Genomic DNA, 26824 nt, shown 5'->3' with positions numbered 1-26824 from the left:
GGGAATGAGGAGTTTGCCCAGTGGCCGCCAGGCTGCTGGTTCTCACCATGATCATGGAGTGCTGGTTTTCCAGGCTACTACAGAGCTGAAGAGTGGGGGACGGGAATAGAGCAAGTCAAAATGCCACAAAACTCACTGTACTTACTGAGATCCAGTCTCTTGTCTTGAATAAATGCTCCCTGGACGGTTGGTTAATTTCCAGAGTTCTAAAAAAGTTGATTCTGGCAAGTTTCACTGGTGTTCTCATTGCTTTTATGGAGGAGAGATTTTTCAGAAGTCCTTAGTCTGCTGTTTCACTGATGTCACCTCTGTGCTATTTTTTTTTAATCACATTCTCACTATTTTCTCATCTCTCAGTCATATTTACTGTTTCATTGAGTCACTGTCCCCCAAACCCTGGAGATCAGAACCTGTATCCTCCTTATCCAGTCTTTTGACATTCTCCCTGGGCCTATAGCATGGCTTTTATAACAGAACATTCTGGATTGGATTCACTGTTTTCTAGATACAGTGCCTTGTTCTATCTTGCTTTGTCCCTCTTTTTTTCTGTTAACATTGTCAAGTAATTTCCTAAGAAAATGATATGTGAGAAGAGAATAGGTATGTATTCTTGCATTTGTGAAATGTCTTGTTCTCGCTTTCACTCATTTTTTTTTCTTTTTTTGGTGAGGAAGATTGGCCCTGAGCTAACATCTGTTGCCAATCTTCCTCTTTTTCTTTTTTCCTCTGCAAAGCCCCAGGACATAGTTATACATCCTAGTTGTAAGTCACTCTAGTTCTGTGTGGGATGCTGTCACAGTGTTGCTTGATGAGTGGTGTGTTGGTCTATGCCTAGGATCTGAACCTGCAAACCCTGGGCCACTGGAGCAGAGTGCATGAACTTAACCACTACACCACAATGCCAACCCCATTGCCTTCACTCTTGATTGATAGTTTGGCTAAGTATTGAATTTTGGGTTTAAAACTTTTCCTCAAAATTTGAGGGCATTGACCCTTTGTGTTTCTCTCTCTTATCTATTGCCACAAAAACGATGCATAACAAAGTACCTGAAATGTGGTAGCTTACACAAGTCTAGCCATTTACTATTACTGCCAATTCTATGAGTTGTTTGGGTAATTCTTTTGGTCTCAGTAAAGGTGCTTATGAGTCTATGGTGAGCTGAGAGTGGCTACAAGACTGCTGATTTTTTTTTCTTTTTGATGAGGAAGATGGGCCCTGAGCTAACATCTGTTGCCAATCTTCATCTTTTTGCTTGAGGAAGGTGGTCCCTGAGCTAACATCTGTGCCAATTTTCCTCTACTTTGTATATGGGATGCCCCCACAGCATGGCCTGATGTGTGGTATGTAGGTCTGTGCCCAGGATCCGACCCCATGAACCCCGGGCCACTGCAGTGGAGTTCGTGAACTGCTATGCCCCTGGGCCGGCCCCTAATTGTTATTTTTTGTCTTTGCTTTGCTTTTTTTGGTTGGGGGGAGGGAAGAGTCTTTCTCTTTTGCAGTGTTGGTTCTCCTCTTATATGTACCTGATAGTCCTTGGTTGTTCATTTATATTCATGATTAAAGTATAGGATAACTAGTATGTGCCTCCTTTATCATTTTATGAATAGCTTTATTTTCTAGTTAAATGTCTCCCCTGAATGGAAATGCTTGTCAAGAGTCTGGTGGAGTGAGGCGTTTCCATCGGCTGCCTCGCTTTGACAGTGGGGGTGGGGTACGGACAGAGATGTGGGATGGGACAGCCCCTACTCCAGCACATAGTGAGCCTCTTGTCCTCTCCATTTGGACACTTTACTGCTTCGTAGCGTCAAGTCTTTCTGTCTCTCAGATCTCGAACTAGATTGCATGGTAGGAACTCTATTATATTCATAATCTGCCTCACAAAATCCTGCTTTGCACAATATAATTACTTAATAAAATTGATTGATTAACTTGTTTTCAGAAGACTTTAATATTTGAGCAAACTTCCTCTTTCTGCCAGAAAATGTTACTGATCTTACTTGTAAGGAAGAAGCTCACTTCCGGTTTTCTCCAACTTGTTTTCCTTACTAGGATCCTCTAAGTAGTTTAGACAATTCCTATTCCAATAACTAGATTTATTTTGCAACTTCAGAGTTTCCTGGGATTTCCCATACAGTCATAGACATCTGCAAGATAATCTGGGAAAATTTTCAAGTCAAACAGAAGAAGTACAAGAACATCTAACTGAAATCCTCATTGTTTCTGACGGTGCTGAGTCTACTGAACGTTGTTCTTCCTTTTAACTAGACGTGGGATTTAAGAGAAGGTAGAGATTGAATTTTATTGATGAAAAAATTGTTTGAATCCCTACATCACATATACCCTTGGACACCTTAAAATCTATGTTTTCTAAGTTGTTTCTCTTTTTGGTAAAGTTTATTTTGGAAAATTTCCATAATACGCAAATGTAGAGAGTATTATCATTAACTTATATATCCATCACTCAGAATTAGCAAATGTTCCCCAATTTGGTTGAATCTACCCCCTGCTGCTTTTTTTCTTCTGGAGTATTTTAAAGCAATTTTTAGTCATCATTTCATTTCACTTGTATTTTTTTTTTTTTTCGTAATCACTATGTGGTTATCAAATGTAACAAAATTAAAATTCCTTAATGTCATCTAATATGCATATTTAAAATTCCTGGCATCTCGAAAATGTCTTTTTGATTTTTTAGAATTAGGATTCAAAAAAGACACATACACTGCATTTGGTGATTATGTGAGTTTCCTGTCAGAGTTCTTCCTGCGCCTTTTTCCCTGTCATTGTTGTGTTAGAGCGTTGGGTCTCTCTTTTTCTTTTTTTTGCCTCAGGACTCCTTTACACTCTTAAAAATTATGGAAGACTCCAAAGAGCTTTAATGAAAGTTGTTTCACTTAAAAGAAAACCCATTGCATGTTGACATAATTAAAATATTTTTGTGAAAAACAATTAATTTTCCAGAACAGAACAGATTTAGTGAGAAGTGTAGCACTGTTTTCTACTTTTGCAAATCTCTGATGTCTGGCTTACTAGAAGGCAGCTAGCTTCCATGTCTGCTGCTGCATTCAGACTATTGTTTTACGTTGTTTTGACTGACATATATGAAGGAAATCCAGCCGCATACGGTTATGAAGTCTGGTAGCTTTTGAAGAACTCCACAGTGTACTTGTCAGAAAATAAAAGTGCAAAAGGCAAATAATATGTCAGTGTTATTCTAGAACAGGTCTTGGGGACCCTGGGTGGGCTTCTGCTCCTCAGGCTGAGACGCCACGGCTCTCCCATCACAGGGGGATGTTCGTCCTGCTCTGCCCCATCGAATGGCTTTAGGACTGAAGTGTTGGGGAAGAAGCTAGAGCAGGGCAATACAAAAACCTTGAACTTTCCTTAGAAGTATTGAGATTGGTCGTGGTATTGATGTGTTAATTCTGAAACTGTTTTGTGTGAGAAAGTATATGAATAAAAATATTGATGTTGGGAACAAAGTTTCCTGCTGTAGGTAAAAGGAAAGGAAAATATGGAATGGGAAAGGTGGGGAAGAATCTTGTGTTAATGGATTTGAATAGGAGATATTAGTATGAATATCTCCTATCTCTGTAAATTCATATCAGTATGAATTTATGATGTTTAAAAATACATGTTTTTTATTCTCTCCAATAGAAAGGCCTGGAAACAAAAGCACCACAGGAGCGATGAGTTCACTTGGTGCGCAGGTCATGCTGTCTGCATTCCTTCTTTGGAGAAATGCCTGATTACAGTCCTGGGAATGCAGGGCACAGGTGAGCCTTGAACCCCTTGAGGTGCCAGCAAGCTAAGGTGTGCACAATGAAGGTGGGACCCCAGAGGGTATGGGAGCTGCCTGGAGGGGGTCCCAATGGACTTAAACTATTTTTGTTTTACCATTACTTAGATATTTAATATTTGTACCTATTTAGGAACTCCTTGTTTCTGTTGTTCTTATACAATTTTAAAAGTAAAACAAATTTACAAATAAGCAAATAACATTATAAAATCAAATGCAATTAAAATGATTTGTTTTAATATGCATATTTTGTTGAAACTAAATTACCTTTTATTAGGTGTAATATGTTTACTTTGTGTGTTTGAACTTCAATCCTACAATGAAGAGAATGCCTGCTTATATAAGTATGTTGTACAGACTATCACTAATCATTTCAAGCCCTTGTTGGCTAGTTCACCATAACCAGACTTCACCCTCAAAACTCTACCAATGAGAGACTGGCCCCATGGCCTAGTGGTTAAGTTTGGCGCACTCCGCTTCAGCGTCCCCGGTTAGGTTTGTGGGTCAGACCCCAGGCGTGGACCTATACTACTTGTCAGTGGCCATGCTGTGGTAGCAATCCACGTACAAAGTAGAGGAAGATTGGCAACAGATGTTAGCTCAGGGCTAATCTTCCTCAGCGACAAAAACACAAAACCAAGGAAACTCTACCAAGGAATACTCCTAAATGCCATTCTCAATGATGTATCACTTTAACCCTAAAGCTTCCATTTTATTCAAGATAAGGTTATCATTGTGTTATTATGGAATTCTACATTACAGTGGCATCTAATCTAATTACTAGGCAAGAAAAATACCTGAAGTTTTCAATTTTTGCAGATGTTGAAAAATAATAATAGTTTAAACACTGAGTGTGATCTCAGACTAAGATCCGTCCATAAATACTGGCAGTGATTTGTGCACCCCATTTAAAAATGACACGACTGTAAGTCAGGTTTCCTTTTTCCTTTTCTTCTTCCTTAACTAGAAATTTTGAACTGTGGAAAACTTCTTTTACAGAAAATTGGGTGTGATTTGTCCTTTGCTTGATGTGGGTACATTTATATACTAAGTCCACATTTATGCTATTTCTCATAATTTGTGATAATTAAATTAGTGCATTTCTCCACCAACCATGTTGCTTCAATGTTAATATCTTAAAGAGTCTGGTGGAGTGAGGCGTTTTCATCGGCTGCCTCGCTTTGACAGCAGGGGGTGGGGTACGGACAGAGCTGTGGGATGGGACAGTCCCTACTCCAGCACATAGTGAGCCTCTTATCCTCTCCAACATACATTTGGGCACTTTACTGTTTCGTAGAGTCAAGTCTTCATGTCTCTCAAGATAGATTACAGGGTAGGAACTCTAATAATTCAGTCCAAATACAGTGCAGAACAGTTAGCTTGATGTTAGGTGGTACCAACCTAATAGCAGTTAGTTATGCTTATGCACACAGACAAAGTTAAATTCTGTGATTTGAGTGTTCATTGGTGCTCCCATGATTGTCATACTTGGGGACACATGATTTAACTTTGAAGTGGCTTTTTAGGTGATGCAGAATACATTCACATAAATTTTTAAATTGTCAAATAAAAAAATATAAGGTTTAAAAACTTTCCTAGAGCCCTCATAGCCCACAATATCCTTACTACTCACACACACACACACACACACACTCACACTCACACTCACACACTCACTTACTCTGGAACGACACTGTTGGAGACACCCAATTGATGTGGATTTGGAACCATGTTTGGGAAAGGTTTTAATTGGTTCTGTTTCCTCATGGGCATAATCCAGCCCCCCAATTAATTTGATAGAAACACTTCCAATTGAGCTTTATTCACTAACTTTCTGTATTTGCTAAAGTTTTTTTCCCTTATAAAGTCTGTTTCCAGTACTCATAGCACACTAAGCCTGTAGTTCACAAAGCTGTAAGCTACTTTCTAGCACAGCTGTATACTTCTAGTACCGCCAATTAAATTGTTTGTTCCAAAATCTGTTTATTCTAGTTGTCTTTTACTATACAATCTATGTTATAATTATATAATCTAATTAGAAACTATATAAATCAATGAGATAAATATTGGAAGGAGAATTATTTCCATGCAACTAAGGTGAATGCCCTGGATGTTGATAAAAACATGGCACTGTGCTTGCTGCCTAAGTCGATGTGAATGGGACGGCTGAGCCTGGAGGCGGGGATCACGCTGGTCCAGAACGTGCCTTCACTCAGACTGCACGACAAGGCACGCTGTGTTCTTTCTTCCCCTGAGACTAATTGGAAATTTGAATGTGATACTGTGATAATTTTCCTTATATCTGAAGATTGGTAAATAACTGTAGTTAAAAATGTTTAAAGTACTAATAAATATTTGATTGTCCACATTAATCAACTTTTACTTTAAACAGCTATCTACTAGTCCTGAGTATATCCTATAGTCCCTTTGCCTAAATCTTTAGTCCTAGCTGGAAAATAAATAGTGATCCTAAGATAGTTATTCAATTTTCTCAGATGAGCTTTTGTAACACGACCTAGTCTTTGCTTTCTTTTCTTTTTTTAAAGAAGATGATGTATATCTGTTTGGTCCCTGAGAAGGGAAAGGAAGAAATTAGAAAAGACTCTACTGCAGTTATCCGAAAATGTTGTAGATGTCTATTGTTCTTTACTCACAATAGATGTACAATAAAGACTTGCCTAGTTCCAAGTGAGGAGAGCTAAAACATTTGTTTTTAAAATCTAAAAATGTTTAGGAATTCTTCAAATGTCTTTTTGAGGCTGGTCTTTGAATATCTGTATTCCTGTCTCCTCATGTTTTCTGACTTGTGCTGGAGTGACCTGTCTGAATGAGGGGTGATCCGGTTATATGCTTATGGCAATTGAAGCTGCTCTTGACTAAGGACCCAAAAGAAATGGTTGTGTGATGTCTACGAGTCCATAACCTGACTTGTCTCCTCTATGGGCTCATGCAGCTCTGACCAACACCTATGTAGCTATTTAAAGATGTGCTGACCTGTGGCCTGCTTATCTAAGCAACAGAAAGTTCTGCAGACTAATAGCTGAGATCTTTTAACAATTCTTAAACAATACTGGAGAGATTTTATCTTTGAAAAATAAATACATACATGACTCACTATGTGCAAATGCAAGGTACTTTTTCCTCATGTTGGAAATCAGTGGAGTTCCTCTAACTCTTTAATTTACTTTTCATAGGCTATAATATCACAGTTTTGAAAATTCCCAATAACCCAGATTACAGCACAGCTGCACAGTTTGGAAAGCAGCTGCCTGACTAGGGTGGATCTTGTTCATGCTTATTTAAAAGGATGTTTGTTGTTATTTGACAAAATGAAGAACTTAATCAAGGAAAAAGCTTTTTATTCTGTCTCTCCCTTCTCTATATGCCACCTAATATTTTTTATTAGATGGCTTGTCAGATAATTACGAAGACTTGGTTAATGTTAAAATAAAAATACTTTAATACTTAGTTGGACAAATTGATGTTTTCTCTCCACCCCTCATCCCTTGCAAGTCAATTGATGCAACTAGAAACATATCTCTTTGCAATCAGCATAATTATTTTGTTGAATGCATTTTTTAGTGAGTCATTATGCCCACCTCCGAAAAGAGACTGAGTTAGAATTTTTTAAAGCCCCTTTTGTGTGATGTATATTTGAAAAATTAGACTTTATTTTTTAGAGCAGTTTTAGGTGTAGAGTTGAGTGGAAAGTATATTGAGTTCCCATATACCCCCTGCGCAGACACACGCACAATCTCCCTCACTATCAACAGCCGGCACTAGATGGTACATTTCTTACAACTGATGAACCTACATTGACAAATAATTATCACCCAACATCCACAGTCTTGGTGCTGTACATTCTATGGGTTTGGACAAATGTATAATGGCATGTATGCACCATTATAGTATCAAACAGAAGATTTTCGCTGCCCTAAAAATCCTCTATGCTCTGCCTATTCATCCATCCTCTCGTGAAGCCTCTTGTTGAGACTGTAGACGGTTAACACCCGGGGGGCTCACGCCATTGCCTCGGGCAGCCTCTAGAGCCTGAGCCCACAGCGGTGTTACACCTATTTTTAGCAGGGAGTTCTATGACTATAAAATGATTTAAGGAAAAATTATGGCGTGCAGGAAGGAGTCTTAATATTTATATTAGGAATAATAAATAATTTTCCTATAAATTTATTAGTCAAAAATTTCCCCAAGTGTCTTGTTTATTTTCAGAGGAAGGAAGCTGGTGACCTTTCTGTATTCTCACATCAACAGCCACGAGGCATTTTAATTTAAGGGGAAACAAAATCTGTGACCTACTTTTAAACAATTGAGACTGATTAACCTTTGTTTAAATTCACCTAACTTAAAATAAACAGTCTGGAAATAAGCTCTAGGACATTTTTCAGTAGGAAGTGGAGAAAGTGGTCATGTGAAGACAAAGTGAGAAGAGATGTTAACTGCATAGATGCTGGTGTGAACTGTGGGAGTTTCATTTAAAAAGTTCTCTTGGCTGCTTACATAGAGATCGCATTCTCACCTCTACTGGTTTCAGCAATGCATGATTAAACAGAATCCTGACCAGTGTCGATAGTTTACACGTGAATAACTTAACAAGAAAAATACCTACTGTTCTTTGTGGAAACTGGGGCTCCACCTTGCCTCCTTCCCTGAAGTGAAGTGAGTCAGTCAGAGTGTTGAATCCGGAACCCCTGGACAGGACTGATCTGAGAGGCTCTTTAACCAGAACCCTCCAGGACCCGAACTCCTATTGGGCGTGGAGTTTGATAGCGAGCGGCATTCTTCACAGGGTTCTAGTTGGCACAGTTTTGGGCCGTGGTGGTATACGGAGAGTCCTAGATCAGGAGCCAGGAGGCTTGACTTCTCTATTAACTAGTCTTGTGGCTTGGCGAGCTGTTTAACCTCTCTGTGCCTCAGTTTCTGTTGAAGAATAGAAAGGAGGGAAACCTGTCTTTGCCGGGGTAAAAACTGGATATGAACAAAATGTGCTTTAAGACATATACTTCTATAAAAACTCGAGTAGAATTAAGACGTCAACATTGAAGAGGTTGGCTTAGGTGATGATGCTGTTCTGAATTCCTATGGCAACACAAACATACTAAGCTTTAGCTCTAAAAATTATTATATTCATCAATTGAATGCCCTTAGAGAATTATGCATTTTGTTGATAGAACATAGTGCATTTATAATTCTTTGAGGAATCTTTTAATTATTGGATGTGTATATTTAGTGCTTACAAATATCTAATTAATCTATTTGATGGTTAGCATTTTATATCACTAATATGATTGCTTTTCTGTTTCAGTTAGCCAAGATTAGTTTCAGTTCGGACCTAAGAACTCAGACTGTTGTAGATTGCCTTTTTTTGTTTACCTTAACTTACTTATTCTAATTTTCCTTAGAAAATGTCATTTAACCAAAGCCTTTAAAGGCTTTTTGTCACAGATATTTCAGAGAATAGCTTTGTTTTAAATCTATTTGAAACTTATCAGAGACTTTTGAAATATAACTCAACAGCATATAATTACTTACTGGCACGCTGTTGATAAGGGAACCAAAAATAGATTGGTTTAATCTGTTAAAGGAAAAGATGAGATTTGCATAAGAGAAAGTGGCAAAGAGAAGAAGGAAAAAATTATGGATACTTCAGAAACAACAAATTGTTTTCGTTTCCTTGGGGAAGATGTGGTTGAGTTGACAGTGAGCAGAGACCTTTTTCTGTTGCTCATGGATTCTCCAGAAGACCTTGGATGTTTCTCTGTTACGGGTTGCTCAGTCTTCCGTGTGATAGTGCCCTTTGCCAGCATCTCCATCTCAGCTCTGCTAGGTGTATTCCATTTCTCTTATCTCCGTTTTTCATGAGTGATCACTTTTTTAATGCATCCCCAGTGCACAGCTGTGTTAGTTTCCTATTGCTCCTGTAACAAACTACCAAAAAATTAGTGGCTCGAAACAACACCGACTTATTTATTTCTTAAAATTGAGTTATAGCTCACATATAACATTATATTAGTTTCAGGTGTAAATGATCACCACAATAAGTCTAGTTAACATCCATTACCACACACAGTTACAAATTTCTTTTCTTACAATGAGAACTTTTAAGATCTACTTTCTCAGCAACTTTCAAATATACAATAGAGTATTATTAACTATAGTCAGCATGCTGTACATTACACCCGCAGACTTATCTACTTTATAACCAGAAGTATGTGCCTTTTGACCCTCTTCACACATTTCACTTGTCGCTCCCCACGCCCCCACCCTGCCCTGGCAACCACCAAACTGTGTTCTGTGTGAGTTCAGCTTTGTTTGTTTTTTTCAAGGTTCCACATATAAGTGAAATCATATGGTATTTGTCTTTCTCTGCCTTATTTCACTTAGCACAATGCCCTCGAGCTCCATCCATGTTGTTGCAAATAGCAGGATTTCCTTCTTTCATGTGACTGAATATCATTCAGTATATGTACATTATATATATTGTATATATACACCACATGGTATATGTACACCACATTTCTTTATCCATTCATCCATTGATGGACAATCAGGTTGTTTCCATATCTCAGCTATTATAAATAATGCTGCAATGAACCTAGGGGTGCATATATCCTTTCAAGTTAGTGTTTTTGTTTTCTTCGGATAAATACCTAGACATGGAATTGCTGGATCATATGGTAGTTCTGTTTTTAATTTTTTGAGGAACCTCCATATTGTTTTCCATAGTGGCTGCACCAATTTACATTCCCACCAACAGTGCATAAGCGTTCCCTTTTCTCCACATCCTCACCAACACTTGTTTGTTATCTCTTGTCTTTTTGATGACAACCATTCTAACAGGTGTGAGGTGATATTTCACTGTGGTATTGATTTGTATTTCTCTGATGATTAGTGATGTTGAGTACCTTTTCATGTACCTGTTGGCCAGTTGGATATTTTCTTTGGAAAAATGTTTATTCAGTTCATCTGCCCATTTTTAAACTGGATTGTTTATTTTTTTGCTATTGAGTTGTATGAGTTCTTTAGATATTTTAGATATTAACCCCTTATCAGATATATGATTTGCAAATACTTTCTTCCATTCTGTAGCTTCCCTTTTCATTTTGTTGATGGTTTGCTTCAAGGTGCAAAAGCTTCTTAGTTTGATGTGATCTCACTTGTTTAGTTCTGCCTTTGTTTCTTGTGCTTTTGGTGTCAAATCCAAAAAATCTTCACCAAGACCTGTACCAAGGAGCTTACCACCCATGTTTTCTTCTAGGGGTTTTATGTTTTCAGCTCTTATGTTCAAGTCTTTAATCCATTTTGAGTTCATTTTTTGGGTATGATGTAAGATAGTGGTCCAGTTTCATTCTTTTGCATGTGGTTGTCGAGTTTTATCAGCACCATTTATTGAAGAGACTGTTCTTTCCCCATTGTGTGTTCTTGGCTCCTTTGTTGAAGACTAATTGACCATGTATGTGTGGGTTTATTTTGGGGCTCTCTATTTCTTTACACTGATCTATGTGTCTGTTTTTCTGCCACGACCATATTGCTTGATTACTATAGCTTTACAATATAGTTTGAAATCAGGAAGTGTACCTGAAGATGCCTCCAACTTTGTTCTTCTTTCTCAAGATTGCTTTGACTATTCGACATCTTTTGGGGTTCCATACAAATTTTAGTTTTTTAAAATCTCTGTGAAAAATGCCATTGGAATTTTGATAAGGATTGTATTGAATCTGAAGATTGCTTTGGATATTATGGACATTTTAACAACATTAATTCTTCCAATCTATGAGCACAGAATGTCTTCCCATTTATTATGTTTTCATTAATTTCTTTCATCAATGTTTTATAGTTTCAATGTACAGATATTTTACTTCCTTAGTTAAATTTATTCCTAGGTATTTTATTCTTTTTGATGCAATTGTAAATGGGATTGTTTTCTCAATTTCTCTTTGTGCCAGTTTGTTATTAGTGCATAGAAATGCTACAGATTTTTGTATATTGATTTTATATACTGCAACTTTACTGAATTCATTTACTAGTTCTAACAGTTTTCTGGTGGAGTCTTTAGGATTTTCCATATACATAAGATTGTGTCATCTGTATATAGTGACAGTTTTACTTCTTCCTTTCCTGTTTGGATGCCTTTTATATCTTTTAATTGCCTAATTGCTCTGGTTAGGACTTGTAATACTATGTTGAATAAAAGTGATGAGAGTGGACATCCTTGTCTTGTTTTTGATCTTCGGGGAAAAACTTTCAGCTTTTTACCATTGACTATCATGTTAGCTGTGGGCTTGTCATATGTGGCCTTCATTATGTTGAGGTATGTACCCTTCATGCCCACTTTGTTGAGAGTTTTTATCATAGATGGATCCTGAATTTTGTCAAATGCTTTTTCTGCATCTCATCTTGGGATGATCATATGATTTTTATCCTTCACTTTGTTAATGTGGTGTATCACATTGGTTGATTTGTGTATGTTGAGCCTGGAATAAATCTCATGATGTATGATCTTTTTAATGTATTGTTGAATTCCATTTGTTAATATTTTGTTGAGGACTTTTACATCTATGTTCATCAGGGACATCGGTCTGTAACTTTCTTTTCTTGTAGTGTCCTTGTATAATTTTGGTTTCAGAGTAATACTGGCTTGTAACATGAATTTGGAAGTGTACGACACAAATTTATTATAGTTTTGGAGGTCAGAGTCTACAGTGAGTCTACAGGGCTGCATCCCTTCTGGAGGCTCCAGGGGAGTGTTCATTCCTTGCCCTTTCCAGCTCCTAGAGGTTGCCTACATTCCTTGGTTCATGGATACATCACTCTGATCTCTGCTTCTGTCATCATCTCTCTTTCCCTGACTCGGACACTCTTGCCTTCCTCTTATAAGGACCCTCTTGATTACACTGGGCTCACCTAGATAATCCAAAGGAACCTATCCATCTAAAGACCTTTGACTTAATTACCTCTGCAAAGTCCCTTTTGCCATGTTAGGTGACATAGTCACAGGTTTCAGGGATTAGGATGTGGACATCTTTGGAGGGTTCATTAATCCACCTGTCACAACAGCATCTAAGACCCATAGCAGATACAAGAAGCTGCAGTTATTATAATAATGCACATAATTAACCAGGAGTGTAAAACAAAAGCTAAGGCTATTTTGATGTATCAATAATTGATAATTATGCCTTTATGATTAATAGTTCTAAGGCCCCTTGACAAAGTAGTTAAAAAGTACAAAGTAGACTTTACAATACAATTCCAATGAGACCCATCAATGAGATCTTAATGTGCTTTCACTTTCTTCACGGAGATTCATTTATTCACTTGTATATATATTTATTGGTTAATAATTAGAATGAACAAACCATGTGCCAGGTCCTGCTATCACAGAGGCTTACAATGCAAGGTAGAAGACAGCTATTGGTGAAGTTATTACCTGCGGTGATTGATGTGATTACAGATGGTAGTGCTAGAAATGAGGGATACAGAGAGCTTTGTGAGTGTATAAATGGGGTTTCTAACCTGGTGTGGGGCATCTGGGTAGATTTCAGAAGTCATGGAGATAAGTGGCCAAAATTTCATGGAAAAGAACAGGTTCACCTTTAGGCATCTATACCATGAGAAAACCAACTATAAAAACAGTCAATAGCTGTCTCTTGTTATTCTATCCAGGCAAGGCATTTTCCATTGACAGCTTTTGTTATGAATGAATTTTTCTTGTCTTCCAGAAGTCCCCTAGTGCTATCTTTAGACAATGGTCTGATGACCATAAGGAAGGGAAGAACTGCTATCAATTCAGTGAGCATTAGGTGGTCTGATGAAAGGAGAGGGAGAAAGTTGAAACTGTCGTCTTCTCAGGTTACTGTCTCAGTGATGCTAGTCACTGCCTGACTATCTCATTCTAAAAAAGGCACTAGTTTGTGTTGTGTCTACTTAGAGGCAGTACAGGAAATTCTGGGATTCTTGGGGTAAGGGTTTTCTACGGAGCTTTTGCTCCATGGAAGGCAACCATTGGCCAATACAAAGATGCCTTTCCTGCAGCCCAGGAGCTGTTGAATCCTGTCCATTGCTACATTCTGATGAATGCAGACCACTCAGCTCTGAGGCTCTTTTACTTTATGGTATTGAGGCTGTCCATGGCCACAGAATGGCATTTAGCTCTGAAGCAACAATTACAACACATGTCACCTGCAAATTTTCATGTAAATCATTAAGTCCTAGTTACCCGATTATCCCCATGGCCATATCTTAATAAACTGTGCTAATAGCATGCTTCTTTCAGAGTCGTTTTTTTCAGGGAGCACCTATGACTTTATTCTTTTCATTGCACTACAGCTCTTGAAGCTTTTATTCCAGGCTTCTGTCCTGAGACATCTGTGACCGGATTATAGATTTGGTGCATTACAGAACCTACCTTAAGCACTTTTTAGGGTTTTTTACAATGTATGATTGGTTACCTGCAGACTTCTGAGTTCAAAGAGATGGGTAACAGATGACTAGCCAGAAAGCTTATGGAAGAATCTAAGCTTTTATATGCTGTTCTTTCTCATAAAGATTACGTTTTGTGGGGAAACAGACTTCATATTCCCCAAAGTGACTGCCGCCTTGACCTTCAGTATCATTTATGTCCATAGGCTTCATTGTTAAGTGTTTGTTTTTATCTGTCTTGACTCTCTATAGTTAATGAAAGATTCTGGTTTAGATTATTCCAGAATAGATTTTGTTTTATTAAGGAACTACTGTTAGGGCAAACCTATGTTTTGCTAAGCCTAACAACCCATTTTTATTACAGACTTTTATTTTGTGAGGAAAAGATTGTTTCTTTATTCTTCATTCATGTAGTGGTACTCTTAGATACATATCTCCATGAGACTAAAACAAATAATAATTTGGGAGAAGAATTTAGAAGTTTTCAAAAAGAAGGTTGTTTAAGGTTTGGTAAACTTTCATACAAGTGGCTTGCTATTACATAAACATTCAAAGCGAATGCTTTTCTTAGATTATTCTGAGCTCTAACATGCTGCTTTCTGGCAATCCCTCGAGACTATGAATTTGACATATCAGACTAAGTTATTAAGGAATAAAAATAGCTTTATCAGCCTGAGCAAGTGAGAAAATTAAGGAATTTCATATGTAATGATTATATTCTCTATAGTTTTGGCTTTCTTACAATAAAGTAGCTAAAGAATGTGATTTTCACCACAAGCTTACTGAGGGTAAATACGCAAAGATAATTCTTAGTACCTTGTGCTCTTTTTCAAGCCAATTATTGCTTTTTTCTTTTTTCCCCCCAACTTCATTAAGACATAATTGACAAAATTGTATATATTTAACTGTACATTGTGATGATTTGAAATATATAGACATTGTGGAATGATTACCACAATCAAGTTAATACATCTATCACCTCACGGAGTTATCATTTTTCTTTTTGTGTGGTGAGAACTCCTAAGATGTACTCTCTTAGCAAGTTTCAAGTATACAATGGAGTATTATTAATTATAGTCGCTATGTTGTAAATTAGATCTCCAGAACTTACTCTTTTTATAACTGAAAGTTTGTAACCTCTGACCAACATCTCCCCACATCCCCCACTCCCCAGCCCCAGGCAACGGCCATTCTACTCTGTTTCTATGAATTCAATATATTTTTTTAAGATTCAACATATATGTGAGATCATACAATATTTATCTCTGTCTGGCTTATCTCACTCAGCATAATGTCCTCCAGCTTCATCCTTGTTGCAAATGGCATGATTTCCTTATTTTTCATGGCTTTTACAAGCCAGCATTATCCTGATATCAAAGCCAGACAAGGACACTACAAGAAAAGAAAATTACAGACCAATATTCTTGATGAACATAGCAGAAATCTTCAACAAAATGCTAGCAAACTGAATTCAACAGCACAGCAAATAGATCATACGCCATGATCAAGTGGGATTTATCTTTGGGATGCAAGAATGGTTCACAGATACAAATCAACAAATGTGATATACCACATTAACAAAATGAAGGATAAAAATCCCTGATCATCTCAAGATGAGATGCAAAGACAGTATTTGACAAAATTCAACATCCTTGCATGATAAAAACTCTTAACAAATTAACTATAGAAAGAATGTACTATAATATACCATAATATATCATAATGTACCATAATCACCATAATAAAGACCTTAGATGACAAGGCCACAGCTAATATTACACTCAGTGGTGAAAAGCTAAAAGCTTTCCTCTAAGATCAGGAACAAGACAAGGATGCCAACTTTCACTGCTTCTGTTCAGCATAATACTGGAAGTCCTAGCCTGAGCAATTAGTCAAGAAAAAAAAAAAAGGCATCCAAATTGTAAAGGAAAAAGCAAAATGGCCTCTATTTAAAGATGACATGATCTTATATATAGATACCCCAAAGACTCCTCCAAAAAACACCAAAACTCCAAAAGAACCCACCCCCAAATCCACTACTAAACTAAGTAAAGTTGCAGGATACAAAGTCAATATACAAAAATCAGTTGCATTTCTCTACACTAACAACAAACTATCTGAAAGAGAAACAATCTAATTTATAATACCATCAAAGAGAATAAAATACTTAGGAATAAATTTAACCAAGGAAGTGAAAGATCTGTATTCTGAAAACTATAAAACATTGATGAAAGAAACTGAGGAAGACAGAAATAAATGGAAAGATAAGAATTGGATTGGAAGAATATTGTTAAAATGTCCATACTACCCAAAGCTATCTTCAGAGTCAACACAGTCTCTATGCAAATCCCAAAGGCATTTTTCACAGAAGTAGAAAAAACAATCCTAAAATTCATGTGGAACCACTAAAGACCCCAAATAGCCAAAACAATCTTGAGAAACAAGAGCAAAGCTGGAGGTATCACATTTCCTGATTTCAAATTACATTACAAAGCTATAGTAATCAAAACAGTATTCATATAAACAGACACATTGATCAATGAAAAGGAATAGGGAGCCTGGAAATAAATCCATGCGTATATAATCAACTAATCTTTGACAAGGGCACCAAGAATACACAATGGGGAAAGGATAATCTTTTTAATAAATGCTACTGGGAAAATTTGACAGCCACATGCAAAGAATGAAACTGGACCACTGACACCATATACAAAAATCAACTCAAAATGATTTAAAGATTTAAATGTAAGACCTGAAACTGTAAACTCCTTGAAGAAAACAGGGAAAAAGCTCCTTGACACTGGTGTTGGCAAAGATCTTTTGGATGTGACACGAAAACCACAAGTAACAAAAGCAAAAATCAGGGCTGGCCCAATGGCATTGTGGTTAAGTTTGCATGCTCCACTTTGGCAGCCCGGGGTTCACAGTTTCAGATCCTGGGTACAGACCTGGCACCACTGGTCAAGCCATGCTGTGGTGGCATCCCACATAAAATAGAATATTGGCACAGATGTTAGCTCAGCAACAATCTTCCTCAAGCAAAGAGAGGAAGATTGGCAACAGATGTAGCTCAGGGCCAAACTTCCTCACACATGCACACACAAAAAAGCAAAAATCAACAAGTGCAACTACATAAAACTAAAAATCTGCACAGCAAAGGAAACAATCAGTAGAGTGAAGAGGCAATCTATGGAATGGGAGAAGGTATTTGCAAATCATATAGCTGATAAGGGGTTAATTTCCAAATATATAAGGAACTTATACAACTCAACAACAGGAAAACAAATAATCCAATTAAAAAATGGTCAAAGGACTGGAATAGACGTTTTTCCGAAGAAGACATACAAATGAACAACAGGTACATGAAAAGGTGCTCAACATCATTAATCATCAGGGAAATGCAAATCAAAACCATAATGAGATATCACCTCACACCTGTTAGGATGGATATTATTAAAAAAACAAGAGACAACAAGTGTTGGCAAAAACATGGAGAGTGGGAAGCCTTGTGCACTGTTGTTGGGAACGTGAATTGGTGCAGCCACTACGGAAAACAGTATGGTGGTTCTTCAAAAAATTAAAAATATAACTATCGTATGATCCAGCAATCCCATTTCTGGGTTTATAGCTGAAGGAAACAAAAATTAGTATCTTGAAGAGATCTGCACCCTCATGTTCATTGCAGCATTATTCACACTAGCCTAGATATGGTAACAACCTAAGTGTCCATTGACGGAAGGATGGATAAAGAAAATGTGATATATACATCTTTTGCTTTGATACAATACATAACAAGCACATGCCACTGTAAAGATTATTTTTTTCAGTCTTTCAGGTGGAAATCCAAGAGTTATATCCAATTTGATTATTATACTCTCTCCTGCCCTGCCTGGTTCTTTTTCTCTAATCCTACAATATTGAATAAAAGGGGATTCTTGTCTTGAGCTTTAGAAGGAAATTATTTATGTCCCAGTGAGGTTAAGAAGCAATACTCTATTTTACCGACTAGGTTTCAGGCCCTAATGAAACCAAAACAACGATTCCTTTTGGTAGTGGTTTGTTGGTTTGTTTTTAACACCTTGTTTAGAATACTTATCTGTTCTGGGATGGCAGAGTGCTGGTGGAGAGTCTGCCAATAATCCTCAAAATTAAAAGCCATGTAGAGAATTTAAGTGAGTGAGTTTGCATATTGAAAGACATTTGCCCCATAAAAATGTTTTAGAAATTATGCCAGATATTATAAATCTTTAAGAAGAAGTGAAAGTTTGGATCTTTTCTATGAAGCGTACTGTTCTTTAATATTGGCAATGAACTCAATCAAAGCGTTGCAGACCAAAGACAACATAACTGCAGAATGAGCTGCCAGATTGAAAGCTCTGGAGTAAATGACATCTAGCTTCCTTCTAGTTTTAAGAAATGTCTAGTCGATGAGTTATACTCACCATTCCACTGCCCTGTTCTCATTGGATCAACATACAGTTTCCTCACTGAACAAAATACCAAGGCATGTTATATAAATAACATGGTTATTTTTTCTACCACAGAGACCTGGCTTTGATATTTTAGTTTAGTAGAATGACGCTGATAAATTGCTCTCAATTTTTGTCTAAACCATGCTAATGAAAGCAACAGGGTTCCTTTTGATAGTTTCCTTTAATGTCATTGTCAGAATAGGTAGTAACTTGAATATGAACTTGTACTTTTAAGTACCCTTTTGTATCAAGTCAGGGGCCAGGTTGTCAGCCATCACAACCTAACTGATAAAATTAGCCAGAAAGCACAGGAACTTTTGTTCCAGGGTTTTTGTTTAAAGAAAACTTGGTATCTAACTCTTAATTATAGGGACTTTAACCTTTGGGGAAAGTTTGTAATAAAATTATAACTAGGGAAAAAAGTAAAGCAGAATTTCAGCATGCAAAAACGGAATTACAGAATTATTTCAAAGTATCTGGCATTGGTGGTTGACTCATATTGGACCCTCTACTAGAAATAACTTGTAGCAACTATATAGTATAGTAAGAGAATATATTAAAAGAAAAAGCAGGGCTTCTTGGTTGGTTGAAGCCTTCACTGTTGGATGGAAGATACTTTTCAGAGATGCCCTGAAACACCTGGGCAGAGCTCAAGGATGCCTACAGGATGCTGCACGATGCAAAGGTGTGAGCCCTGACGGATTCCTTTTAGTGTCAGTCATTCTGAAGGACCAGCTAGTGTGACTGAGTTCCAGGTTCTTTGTGGAAGGCATTAAGCAAGAGGGAAAAAAAGGGTCCTGGATGTGGAAGGACAGCAGGTGGCATGGGACATCTAGGGAGGGCTCAGACATACCTCAACTAATTTCTAGATTTAACCAAGGCCATTGCTGTTACTTTTTAAAGTGGGGAACTTTGATTTAGGTGACCTTTCTCTATTTGACAAATCTGCTTACATGTAACATCATGGCAACTCAGCAACAGTACTCACAGAAGGGGAAATTGTCAGAGGGCTGATGAGGGCAGGACTCAAAGTGCACTGGACATGGCTCTTGGGCCAGTGGAGGAGGGCAAGATGCAGAGAATGATACCACACCCAGCAGTGAGACCTGGGGTCCTTCCCCCTGAGCTGGAAGGCTCTGAATGGTGAGCTAGATTTCAAAATAACACAGGGAGTTGAGCGTGAAGTGGAGGCCAGGTCATAGTGCATAGGGAAAGATCACCCAGAAAAATATTCTGTCGTTCAGCGTTGGTAGAGGACATCCAGAGAGTGGTGTTCGGGTTATACAAGTTTGGACTTCCATGCGAAGTTAGGCATGCTATTTACTTAAGAATGGCCATCAAAATCCAGTTTCCCTTAGAGTGCTGGGAAAAGAGAATATGCCATGACACATTCCTTGAATGAATTACCTGGAATTTGTGGAAGAGGGCCTGTTTGTTGCTCTTTTAAAAAAAACTTTAAGCTTTCCAGCATTTTACCTTCTTACCTATATTTTGAAAATTCCCTGCCATGAAGGTCTTGATGGACAGCAGACCCCACCTCCCACTGTAAAAGCAGAAAATTCTCAGAAACTGCTTCTCCAGTTCCTGTGGAACAAGGTCAATCAGAGAGAGTGGCCTGGGATGTTCCATTCGGAGCTCCTGAGGCAGAGCTGGAGAATGGACAGGGAGGGGCTCTCTGACAGCAGCAGCAGGAGGGTCTGGGGAGCGGGGTCCAGTGCAGGGGCCGGGAACAGGGTGGAGACTGCGTGACCCTGGCGTGGCTACGGCTACAGCGCTTTCTTTTGTTTCTGCCTGTTCTGAGCCTGATTTTCCAGCCTTCCCTATAAATGTGAGATACCAATATCCTTTAGCATCATTATTTTTCTGCTTAAATCAAGTAGAGTTGGTTTCCATTCTTTGCAGCTGACCATAAATACACAAGGGAATCATAAAACCTTCTCCCATTCAGTTCCAGAAGAAGAGAACTTGATGGAGTTTAAAAAGCTGGAAATTAAATTGAGCTTTGTTTTAAAATTTCTTTTTTAAAGATTGGCACCTGAGCTAACATCTGTTGCCAAACTTTTTTTTTTTCCTTCTTCTCCCCAAAGTCCCCCAGGACATGGTTGTATGTTCTAGTTGTAGGTTCTTCTGGTTGTGCTGTGTGGGACACCACCTCAGCATGGCTTGATGAGCAGTGCTAGGTAGGCACCCAGGATGCAAAGTGGTGAAACCCTGGGCCACCGAAGCCGAGCGCGTGAACTTAACCATTTGGCCACAGGGCCGGCCCCAAATTGAGCTTTTAAACTAGAGAGATTTTAAGGCCAGTTACCAGCCTGGGTGGGGATGGGGAGGACATTGTTCTGTGTGAAAACTCATGAGCTCCCAAGAGGACAAAAAGCAAAGGAAGCTGGTGATACAAGATTGCTGGATGACTTCTCTTTCCCTAGGAGGTCACTCATGTCTTCTCTTATTCAGCAGGCTTCTGCTCCTTGGTTCTCTTGTAACCTTTTCTCCTAATGTGGGGCCTGCAAAGGGTAGTTGCTGTATGATTTGTTGGATCAGTTTTCGTGGTTCTGCAGTTTCTTGACGCTTGGATATAAGCAGCCAAAATAGTTTCAAAGAATGATGTATCTTTGGTTTATTCCTTTCTCAATGTTGTGAAATCACTCCCTAATTAGCAAGGAGACTGCTATTTTTCCTGGAGCCTTAAGGAATCCCTTCATGTACCTTTGCTTTGCAGAGACCTCTTTGCTACTGCAGACTTGTTCCTATGGGTTTATTTTTGAGTGATTAACTTGGGATAAGGGAGCCTTTGAAAGCCTTCCTTGTGAGTTCAGAATGTAAATACATCATCGCAAGAACTGCTGCTGTCGGGAGGGTCCTAAAGCAAAGGAAACTTAGAAACTTGAGAGCAAAATGGCAGGACTTTGTTTTATCCAAAAAAAGAAATCCCTATGGCATCATAATTGGAGCCCAGTGCACTTGGAGGCAGACGGCCTGCCCTTGGCTCTGGAGGCCAGCAGGCTGCTCTCCAAACATCACAGCCTAAGACAGCCTTAAAATCAACGGGGGAAAATAACGGAGGAAAACTCTGGAAAGCCCCTGGTCTCTGTTTGTGTTAGTTCCTGAGCCTACCTAATAATAAGACTTTTTACATTCTTTCCACCGTCCTTGGAGGGGTTCTCTGAACCCTAACATCTGTCCCTCGTCCATACACATATTAGATAAATCCTGTTACATAAAGAGGGTTGTAGAGGACCAGCGTAATATTTTACGTAGCCCAATTTTTTGCTCTAACGTGGTGATATTAAGCTTTCATCATAGGGGCATGTGGCACCGACAGTCACTGAAGCCACACTCCTCCAAAACAAGAGGGACAGAAACACGTGACTCTTGGTTAGCTTCACATGTAACCATATTGAAGTTTGAAGCATGCAGTTAAGTAATACCTGAAATCAATATTAAGTAAATAACTTGCTTCCTGTTTCCTTGAGATTGTCTGAAATGGTCAGTCTCACATTCCAGCTACTTAGCTCGGAGTATGTGCCCACTCTGAAGTTTTGCACTTGGTAATGAAGCAGAAATATTTTCTGTGACTAAGAAGGCATCAGAATTAAAAGGCACTGAAATATTTAATTGGACAGAAAATAGTTTTACAAGTCAATATAAAAGAAACTAAAAATATACAGCGTAAACTTGCCCCTAAATCAGTGATTCTCACCCTTGGCTGCACATCGGAATCACATGGGAGCTTTAGGAATCAGTGACGCTTGGGTTCCACCCCAGTCTGACTTATTGGGTCTTGGGTGTGTCCAAGCCATCAGGATTTTTAAAAGCTGCCTTAGGTAAAACTGCTTGACAGACTGAAATGTATCAGAATTTTTTGTTTTTATCCGGGTGTTTCTGAGTGTCAAGTTCAACATATCAGATCAGATAGAGGCATCAGCCAGTAAGAGCAGCATAGTGTCTAACCTTGGTTCTTTCCTTGAGTTGAATTACAGATTGTGTGCTTTGTTTAATCTCGTCACACTCTCTGGACCATAAGCTCTCTGAGAGCCGGGGACATCCCCATGTTATCCACTGTTGTGTATTCCCAAGGCTCTCTACAGTGTTGGGCATATGGTTGGCCCTCGAATATTATGGAATGAATAAAGAAATACTTATAAAGAAATCCGGGTTATAAATACTCTCTGGAAAGCATCAGATCAGGCCAATGTCATGCCGAAATTTATTCTGTGGGCATAAATTCCCTTTAATTCTTTCATTTCCAAACTCGAATTCTCTATCAACCACACTTCCTCTCAAGACAATGCGCTAAGCTATTGATTTTTCACATTTCAGTGTCATGCAAGAATGAAGCTCCGCGAGGGCTGGGGCCTGGCTTTGTTCCTTGCTGTGTCTTCTATGCACCCAATAGTAGGATCTCAACTATTCGTGAAAAGAATGAACAGTGTATCCATGCTTTTCACTGCCTTCCAAGGAGACCAGGGCTCTTTGGATATGCCCCGAGGTGTGGAGATGGCAGTGAGACTAAGCAACTGAGCTAAATGCTGTCCCCTGTTCACCTCAACTAGAGCAACCCTGTTACTTCTTGGGCTCCTTATTTTATTTTATTTTATTTATTTTTTTTGCTGAGGAAGATTCACCCTGAGCTAACATCTGTGCCAATCTTCCTCTATTTTTTAGTATGTGGGCCGTAGCACAGCATGGCCACTAACAGAGCAGTGCAGGTCTGTGCCCAGGAACCGAACCCAGGCCGCTGATGCAGAGCACACTGAGGTGAACCTTTAGGCCACCAGGGCTGGCCCTCCTCATTTTATTTTTAAAAGTCAAACATTTTTAATATAGTAATTATATAGTGTAACACGCATACATAAAAGTGCTCAAAGCGTAGGTAACGTGTTTATAACACAAAGCAAGTACCCACGTGAACACCAAGGTCAAGAAGCAGGTTGCCAGCGTCCCAGAAGCTGCCTCCACGTGCCCCTCAAACACTTTTTCCTGACTTCTACCCCTCTGGCTTTACCTTCTTTTAAAAAAATGTTATATGAAGAAAACTATACTGTCTATGTCCTTATTTGATTTTAATTAATTTAAATAGCCATATGTGGCTAGTGGCTCCCATGTCAGACAGAGCAACTCTAGAAGCTTATTTGGTTTGTCTCTCGCATTTAGATCTTCAATCCAGCTGGGACTTATTCTGCGTGTTTGTGTAGTGTGAGGTATGGGTCAGTCTTAGTGTTTTTTTCCCATATCCAATTGCCCAGAACAATTTGTTGAGAAGCTTGTTTCTCCATTGCCCTGTAGCACCATTTTTGTCATAAATTAGGTATATATACACACTTGTGTCGGACTTTGAGCTCTTTATTTTTGTCTATTTGCATATCTTTCTGTTGATTCCATATGATCTTAATTATGTAGATACATTAATATTTATTGACAGAGTAAGTTGTTCTAATTTTTTTTTTAGAGAGCATCTTGGCTATTCTAAGCCCTTTGTATTTCCACATAAATTTTAGATTCAGCTTGTCAAATTACACACACACAAATTTTGATTTGGATTTTGATTAGGATTTTATTGACTATAGGCCAATTTGGGGAGAACTGATGTATTTACACTATTGAGTTTTCTATTTAAGAAGTAGTCTACCCCTTACTTGGTCTTTATTTTCTGTCAAATGTGGTGGTGATTTTTCACTTCTTTTGTTGGATTTATTCTAGGAATTTGATATTTTTGATACTATTATGAATGGCATCTCTAAATATTTCAATTTCTGTTTGCTGTTCATATAGAAATGCAATTGATTTTTGTTATATTGATCTTGTATTTGGCAACCTTGCTAAACTAACTTATTTATCCTCAAAATTTATTGCAGATTCTTCTGTATATTGCACAAGCAGATCGTAAGGCAATAATGACTGTTTTATTTCTTCCTGTCCTCACCTTTAAGCCTCCTACTTCTTTTTCTTGCCTTGTTGCACTGGCTAGAACCTCCAGTACAAAGCTGAATAGTAATGGAGACGGTGAACGTCCTTGCATTGCTCCTGATCCATGGAGAAAGCTTTCAGCATTGTACCATTTGGGGCCTGACATCTGCTGCAGTTTTTTCCACACTAGATATCCTCTAAGAGATCCTATTCCTCATTGACAGGGAGTTGCATGTAGAATTTTATCAAATGCTCTTTTGCATCTATTGAGATGATCGAATAAGTTTCTTTTATTGTGCTATTGTGGTGACTTGATTTTTGAATATTAAACCAGCCCTGTGTTCCTGGAATAAACCCAAGTTAGCCATGATATATTACCTTCTTTCTATATCAGTTAGCTAAAATTTTGTTTGAGTTTTTTGCATCTGTGGCTTTGAGTAAGATTGGCCTACATCAAGGTTGTACTGACCTCACATAAAGAAGGGAAGCACGCCTTTTTCTATTCTTTGGAAGACTTTGTATAAAATGCATTTTTTTCTGGGGCCGGCCCCGTGGCTGAGTGGTTAAGTTCGTGTGCTCCCCTTCGTCGGCCCAGGGTTTTGCCGGTTCAGATCCTGGACGTGGACGTGGCATCGCTTATCAGGCCATGCTGAGGTGGCGTCCTACATGCCACAACTAGAAGGACTCACAACTAAAATATATAACTATGTACTGAGGGGACTTGGGGAGAAAAAGCAGAAAAAAATAGAATATTGGCAATAGTTGTTAGCTCAGGTGCCACTCTTTAAAAAAAAATAAATTAAAAAAAATTTTTTTAAAAAGACTATTTCTTTAAAATGGTTGGTAAAATCCATCAGTAAAGCTATCTGGGCCTGGAATATTTTTGGGAGAAGGGGAGAAGGTTTAAAATTACAAATGAAATACACAAACTAAAGCAGGTTATTGATCCAGAGTTTTGTATTCTTATTTTAGTAAGTTGTATTTTCTGGGAATCTTCCATTTCATCTAAATTTTAAAACTTAATGGCATAAATTTTATTCCTGATATTCTCTTATTGTCACGTCTGTAGAATCTTTAGTGTTGTCCCATTTTCATTCCTGATATTGTATATTTAAGCCTTTTCTCTTCTTTTTGACCACCCTCATCATAAATTTAAAAATTTTATTAGTCTTTCAAACAATTCGGTTTAGATTTTGTTTAAGCTTCTTATCAAATGCTTTCCTATTTCATTAATTTCTGCTTTCCTTTATTCCCTTCCTCCTAATTCTGGGTAAAATTTGCTGGCTTTTATGTTTATTTGTTGCAATTTCTTTTCTTTTAGTCTTTAACTTTCATTTTTATTTTCTTATTTTGTATTGAGGTAACATTGATTTATAACATTATATAAATTTCAGGTGCACATCTTTATATTTTGACTTCTGTATGGACCACATTGTGTTCACCAACACAAGTTTAGTTGCCATCCATCACTATACACATGAGCCCTTTTATACTTTTTGCCCTCCCCACACCCCCTTCCTCTCTGGTAGCCACCGTTCTGTTCTCCATATCCATGTGTGTGCTTATCTTCCACATCTGAGTGAAATCATATGGTAATTATCTTTCTCCATCTGACTTATTTTGCTTATCATAATACCCTCAAGGTTCATCCGTGTTGTTGCAAATGGCAAGATTTCATCTCTTTTTATGGCTGAGTAGTATTCCATTGTGTATATACCACATCTCCTTTTTCCTTTCATCTATTGATGAGCACTTAGGCTGCTTCTAAGTCTTGGCCATTGTGAATAATGCTGCAATCGACATGGGGGTGCATATATCTTTATTGATTAGCATTTTTGAGTTTTTTGAATAAATACCCATAAGCGGTATAGCTGGATGATATGGTAAGTTATATTTTTAATTTTTTGAGGAATCTCCGTACTGCACCAGCTTACATTCCCACCAGCAATGTATGAGGGTTCTCTTCTTTCCACATCCTTTCCAACACTTATTATTTCTTGTCTTTTTAATAATAGCCTTTCTGTTGGGTATGAGGTGATAGCTCATTGTGGTTTTGGTTTGTATTTCCCTAATAATTAGTGATATTGAGCTTCCTTTCATGTGCCTGTTGGCCATCTGTATATCTTCTTTGTAAAAATGTCTGTTCAGATCCTCTGCCTATTTTTTTTTTTTTTAAGATTTTATTTTTTCCTTTTTTCTCCCCAAAGCCCCCCC

General features: G+C 38.1%; 1 long non-coding RNA gene across 3 annotated transcripts in view; it reads left to right on the top strand.

Annotated features, from left to right (window-relative positions):
* LOC123285585 (uncharacterized) overlaps nt 1-26824 on the top strand; it is a 76966-nt gene that overhangs the window by 34517 nt on the left and 15625 nt on the right. For 2 of the 3 annotated variants that reach the window (XR_011503135.1, XR_011503137.1), the window contains exon 2: nt 3656-3774. This is a non-coding gene — a long non-coding RNA (uncharacterized lncRNA). Of the gene's footprint in view, nt 1-2111; nt 2286-3655; nt 3775-26824 lie in introns of those variants that run through there. The other variant, XR_011503136.1, reaches the window with a different exon arrangement.

This window comes from Equus asinus, chromosome 5, assembly GCF_041296235.1.
Source record: "Equus asinus isolate D_3611 breed Donkey chromosome 5, EquAss-T2T_v2, whole genome shotgun sequence".
Taxonomy (NCBI): Eukaryota; Metazoa; Chordata; class Mammalia; order Perissodactyla; family Equidae; genus Equus; species Equus asinus.
This window is presented reverse-complemented; position numbering and strand designations above follow the sequence as displayed.